This window comes from Sminthopsis crassicaudata, chromosome 2, assembly GCF_048593235.1.
Source record: "Sminthopsis crassicaudata isolate SCR6 chromosome 2, ASM4859323v1, whole genome shotgun sequence".
In the NCBI taxonomy this organism is placed as follows: domain Eukaryota; kingdom Metazoa; phylum Chordata; class Mammalia; order Dasyuromorphia; family Dasyuridae; genus Sminthopsis; species Sminthopsis crassicaudata.
This window is the reverse complement of record NC_133618.1, coordinates 222,284,403-222,290,514: the sequence shown is the minus strand read 5'-3', so window position 1 is coordinate 222,290,514 and position 6,112 is coordinate 222,284,403.

Genomic DNA, 6,112 nt, shown 5'->3' with positions numbered 1-6,112 from the left:
CATAGTTATAATCATGTGAACATTTTTTTATTCAGTCATTTTTTTTAGTCATATGTGATCCCATTTGGGATTTTCTTGACAAAGAATCTGCCATTTCCTTCTTCAGCTCATTTTACATATGAACAAACTGAAGGAAGCAGGATTAAGTGACTTGCTGAGAGTCAGATAGCAAGTAAATGTCTAAATCTAGATTTGAACTCAGAAAGGTGAGTTTTCCTGACTCTTGTCCTACCTGGCTGCCTTTATAAAAACATGGATATAGATATAGATAGATAAGAGACAAGGGAATAGTAGTAGATGTTTAACAAATAGTTCTCTAGGAGGGGGAATGTCTCCACAATACACTCTTATATTTAATCTGCATTATTAATATTTTCTCCATCACTTTGTAAAATCTAAACAGTCAACAGAACAATAAATCAAACCCTAGTTGTGCTTTTTGCCCAATTTCCAAGATGTAAATATTCTCACTGAAAATTTATAACAATTGATTTTAACTATATGTAATACATATATTTATATAGTAATAGTTATGTATATTTATATAGTAATAGTTACATAGTAATATAGTAACATAGCTATAAATCTAGTTGTGTATATATCCTTGCTACCTTCCTCATTATGTAAAGTCCTTGGGAGTAACAATTATTTCATTCATTATATTTGTATATCCAGCACCTCCCATAATGTCTGGCACATATATTGTTGTTGTGTGGCATTTCTGTAATATCTGACTTTTCATGAGCCCATTTGGATTTCTTGTCAAGGACACTGGAGTAATTTGCCATTTCCTTCTCCAGCTTTTTTTTTTTTTTTTAATAGATAAGAAACTAAGGCAGACAGGATTGAGTAACTTGCCTAGGGGGCCCACAGCTAATCAGTGTCTGAGACTGGATTTGAACACTGGAAGAGGAGCCACTCTATTCACTGAGCCACTTGGCTGTCCACCTGGCACATAGTACAACAAATACTTGCTGATTGCTAGTTTGATTCTGCTGAGTCCAAGAGGGCAGAAGTGGGAACAATAATTCAAAGACACAAAGAAGCAGATTTAGGCTTAATGTAAAGTGAAACTTGCTCGGTTTTTTGGTGGGAGTGGTCATGGTGGGTATCATAGGTATTGCAGTTTAGAGCTGTAAAGGATCTTGGAAGCTAACTAATCCAATATCCTTATTTTACAGATGCTCACCCAGAGAAGGTTCAATGATTTGTCACACAGGTAGGAAGTAGCAGAGAGAAAGGATTTCAGTTTGGATCTTATGACCATGTTCAGCACTGTTTCCACTGTACCACAATTAAGATTTTGCTCCTAGGATGGAAACTCCTTTTATTGATACAGATCAGCAACTTACTCATAAATTATAGTCTTAGTTTCCTAATGTACTGAAAATGTAAATGAATTGCCTAGTCATAAAACCAATTGCTACATGAGTAAGTCAACAATTGAACTCCCCGTTTCCTTAACTCAAAGATTGTCCCTCTAGCTGCTGTGCCATGCCATGGACCCAGAGGGCTCTGGAGAGCAAAGTAAGACTGTTGACTGCACAGCCCTCTCTCACTTCAGTCCAACTCACTTGCATGTCACAGCATCACCTCCCTGCGGTCATGGTCCTCTTTAAGAACTAAGGACAAATAACAACAATTAACACTATAAACATCCAGAAATGAAATAACAATAATGTCTCCTTCTCTTGAGATTTTTTGTGTACGGGTTAGATATCTATTTGTTAAGCATTTTATAAGAGGGATTTTTGTTCAGCTCCTTTTTTTATATATAAAACTTTTTAAAAGGAAGAGGAATTTTAAAGCATTCCCCTTTGCAAAACCTTGTTCCAAATTGTTTTTCCCTCCCTTTTCCTCCCCTAGATGGCAAGTAATTCAATATATGTTAAACATATGCAATTCCTCTATACATATTTCCACAATTATCATGCTGCACAAGAAAAATTAGACCAAAAAGGAAAAAAAAATGAGAAAGAAAACAAAATGCAAGGAAATCAACAACAAAAAAAGTGAAAATACTATGTGGTAATCTATACTTAGTCTCCACAATCCTCTCTCTGGATGTAGATGGCTCTCTTCATCACAAGATTATCAGAACTAGACTGAATCATCTCATTATTGAAAAGAGCCACGTCCATCAGAATTGATCATCATACAGTATTGTTGTTGAAATATATAATGATCTCCTGGTTCTGCTCATTTCACTCAGCATCAGTTAATGTAAGTCTCTCTAGGCCTTTCTGAAATCATGCTGCTGGTCATTTCTTAGAAAACAATAATATTCCATAACATTCATATACTATAACTTATGCATCCATTCCCCAACTGATGGGCAGCCACTCAGTTTCCAATTCCTTGCCACTACAAAAAGAGTGGCTACAAACATTTTTGCTTATTACAAGATTGCTATGGGATCAAATGTTATGGGAATCAATATGTAAGGTGCTTTGCAAACCTTAAAGTGCTATATAAATACTAGCTATTACTCTATTAAAAACCTTGTGCTATCCCCTCCAACTGCCACTGGGATTGTTTTCATTAAATTCTGGCTCACTGGAATAAAAGATTTTGATTGTGAGCAGATAAAGGGCTTAGAGATTCATGGACTCTATTTACAAATGAGGAAGCTGAGGTCCATAGAGGTTGATTAACAAGTAAATGATATGTAGTTTTCATATGCAGTGTTTCTCCTACTTCAACATTCACTATGACTGGAAGTTTATTTCAGAGGATTGTAAAACACATGGAAGGTTTCAGAAAAAGGAGTTGCTGCCCTTTCAGACTGAACCTCCCACAAATGCTGTTCCCCAGGTGCATTACTCTTATCTTAAGATCCATCAGAGTCATTTCAGGTGTTCCAACTGGACCTAAGCCCATCTTGCATGACAAGTAGCTTACATGAGCACGATGGACAGGTGCAGCCATAAGCCCAAAGAAAGGCATGGTTTCCTCAGCCCGGATCAACCTAGATATCTCTGGAAATTTCCTTAAGACGCTTAGCCAGATGGGGACCTTTTGATAACATCAAAAACAGAAGCCAACATGATCCAAACTCACATGTTCCTGAGCGGATTATGATGAACTTTGAATGTCTACCCAGCTAAGTTGATGTCAGCAGCAGCCTGACAGGACCTGCCACTGACCTTTCTCCTTAAGCCAGGAATCAAGGACCCCTTCTCCCTTAATTAGTCAGTCTAGGAGTCAGACAGTCCTACAACCAGACTGTCAGACTTCAAGGCAGTCAGAGAAGCAGTCAATCAGTCAACACCACAGGCCAGTGTCCACTGTATAGCAAGCTCAAGTTATTGTAGCAGGCACTGTGGGATGATACAAAAGCTATAGAAAACACAATTACATGCCAATGAAAATAATAGCTAGCAGATATACACATGTATATATGCGAAGGAATATAATTGAAATCCTTAAACACTTAGATATAGGGACAGACAGAGAGGGAGGGAGAGAGACAGACAGAGACAGAGAGACAGAGACAGAGAGAGAGATTTAAACATTTCAAAGTTTTTTTACATCTGGTTCAGACACTAGCTCTGTGACCCTGGCAAGTCATTTAATCTGTTTGCCTCAGTTTTCTCAATTGTAATATGGAGATAGTAATGGAACCTACCTCCCAGGATTATTGTGGGGATAAAATGAGATATTATTTACAAAGAACTTAGCACAATTCCTGGAACATAGAATGTACTATATAAACAGGAAAGGGAAGGATAAGTTGGATTATAGAAATGATGACTGAGGCAGAAAGAAAGGTACATCAGATAGAGAACTGGCCTCTGAGTTAGGAAGATGTAGGTTTAATTCTCACCCCCCAGAGATGCTAGCTGTGTGACTCTGGTTAGATTACTTAACAACTCAGGACTCTTTCTAAGACCATAAGTGACAATTGTCTTAAGATAGAACAATTGTTGCATTTATATACAGCAGAAGGAATTTCTTCCCCTGGATTTCCAATGCTCATGGGATTCCAGATCTAGTATTAAAACTAGAAGTTCTCTTCTGGTTCTGAAGTCCTAAAATCAATTATTTTTTAATCCACACATCCTTGTGCCAAGACTTTGAGTAATTACTGAAGAGAGGCTGAGGAGAGTTATTGACTTGTTTGGAATGAGTGTTAACAAGGAATTTGTCTGGAAAGCAACTAACTGTGAAGAGTTGAATCTTTTGAAAGTGATAGAGACTTTTTGTTTCCATCCATTTGGGATGTAGAAAGGAGAAAAGACCCTTCCTCTGCACCTCCTCATGACATGAAACCCAACAACAGGGCTAAGGTTTTGGTCTATTTCATTTTCATTTCATTCAAATGGCTTTTTCATTCTAGACCCAGGAAGTAAAGTCTCTGATCCATGAAAGCAAGCCACAGAGATCTCGATCCAGAAGTCCAGGAATGAAGATTGGGTATGACATCCAGACTAATTAGGAAGTCCTGAGGAGTCAGGGTCAAGGAGGTTAGCCCCCTGAGGCTCTAAACTTGAATTTGTTGGGATTAATGCTATGGAGCAATTGATTTAAGCTGTGAGTCTAATCTCTCTCCTTTTCCAGAGACTAAAATAGGACATGGGAATTATAAAAGGTAGTGGGGAAAATTGTTTAGAAAATGGATACTTGGATACTAATGGAAGTATATCCAAGATCTTTGTCATCCACCATAGAATTTCACAGCATTTCCTAGACTTGAATAAGTGAGCAGAGATATTCAGAGAGTACCTAATCCATGTAGAAAAATAATATCTATTCCCCAAAAGTTATTGTGGATTGGCAAAATATTCCAGACAAGAGGCTTTGTTGGTTAAAATTGAAATTTGAAAGAATTTAAGAGATTAAAAATGGTTCAGGGCCATACTGAGAGAGAATGTGAATACATGTCTTCTAGACTCTAAGCCCTATATTCTATCTATTTCTCTATTAGGCACCTCCTCTAAAACCCAACATGGTGGGAATCACTAAATTTAAGTATTATTATCTGCAGAATCTTTGGAGTAGAGTCTAATTGTTTTTCTGTCTTAAATTTCTGTTTCTCAAAGGCAAAATTAAGTGTTATTTAATATCTATGCATCTGGGGGGGGCCACATGATCTCCAAGGACTTATATTTACATATAGGAAAGAAGGCTAGTACTCTATGAGACTACTATAAAAGCTAAAAGTCTGGAGGTACAAAAAGACAGAGGAATCGAAATGGAAAGGGGAAGACTTTCAGATAAAAAATAGACATTTCTCAAACTAGAAAATGGACCTCAGTTCCATTGCTTATGAAGAAGTCAGTAAGATAATAACCTTGCCTCCAGGACATAGACTGCATTCAGAATTTTGTCCCCAGTGTCTATTTAACATCACCTAAGGTTCAAGGGAAATAAAAGTGTCAGAACCACAACTGCACACTTTAAAGCTAAATAAAGTGCTTTACACAGAGAATAGACTTTAGGGCCAAAAGGAGAAAATAGATCCTCTCTTCCTGCCTATAGATGAAAATACAGCCCTCTCGCTCTCTTAAGGGAGATAATAGGAAGAAGCTTCTTCAGACTATAAGCTAAGAAGATTTCCTACAGCCTCCTCACCCTGACCCTACTTTTGAACCACTTCTGTGTCTCTGAATCTCTCTCTAATAGAAGAGTCTTTTACCTTTTCTTGCCAGGAACCAAGTATCCAGTTTCCTTATTGTGCTCCTATATCAGATCCCTCCTCCCCCTCTATATTATTTTCCCCAATAGAAGATAAGGTCCTTGAGGAGAGAAACTTTTATTTACTAGTATTTGCATCTTAAGGGCTGAGCTCAATGCCTGGCACAGAATAAACATTTAATAAGTTCTCTCTTCCTCCATCCTCCCTCTCTCTTCCTGTTTCTCTCCTTCCTCTCCTCTCTCTATGTCTCTCTGTTCCCATCCCACCCCTAACTGAAAGGATAGTGTAACACTCCTGATGAAGAAAGAGCTACAGTACCACCCAGCTAACACAGTTAATAGAGGTAGAAAAGATTGTAGCAATCCTATAAGGAAAAGACTAGATAAGTCCCTGGGAGGAGCCAAACTATCTAAGCATCGGAATGCTTCACAGCAAACTTTGTGAACCCCTTTAGAGCAGGAGTGAAGAATGTCC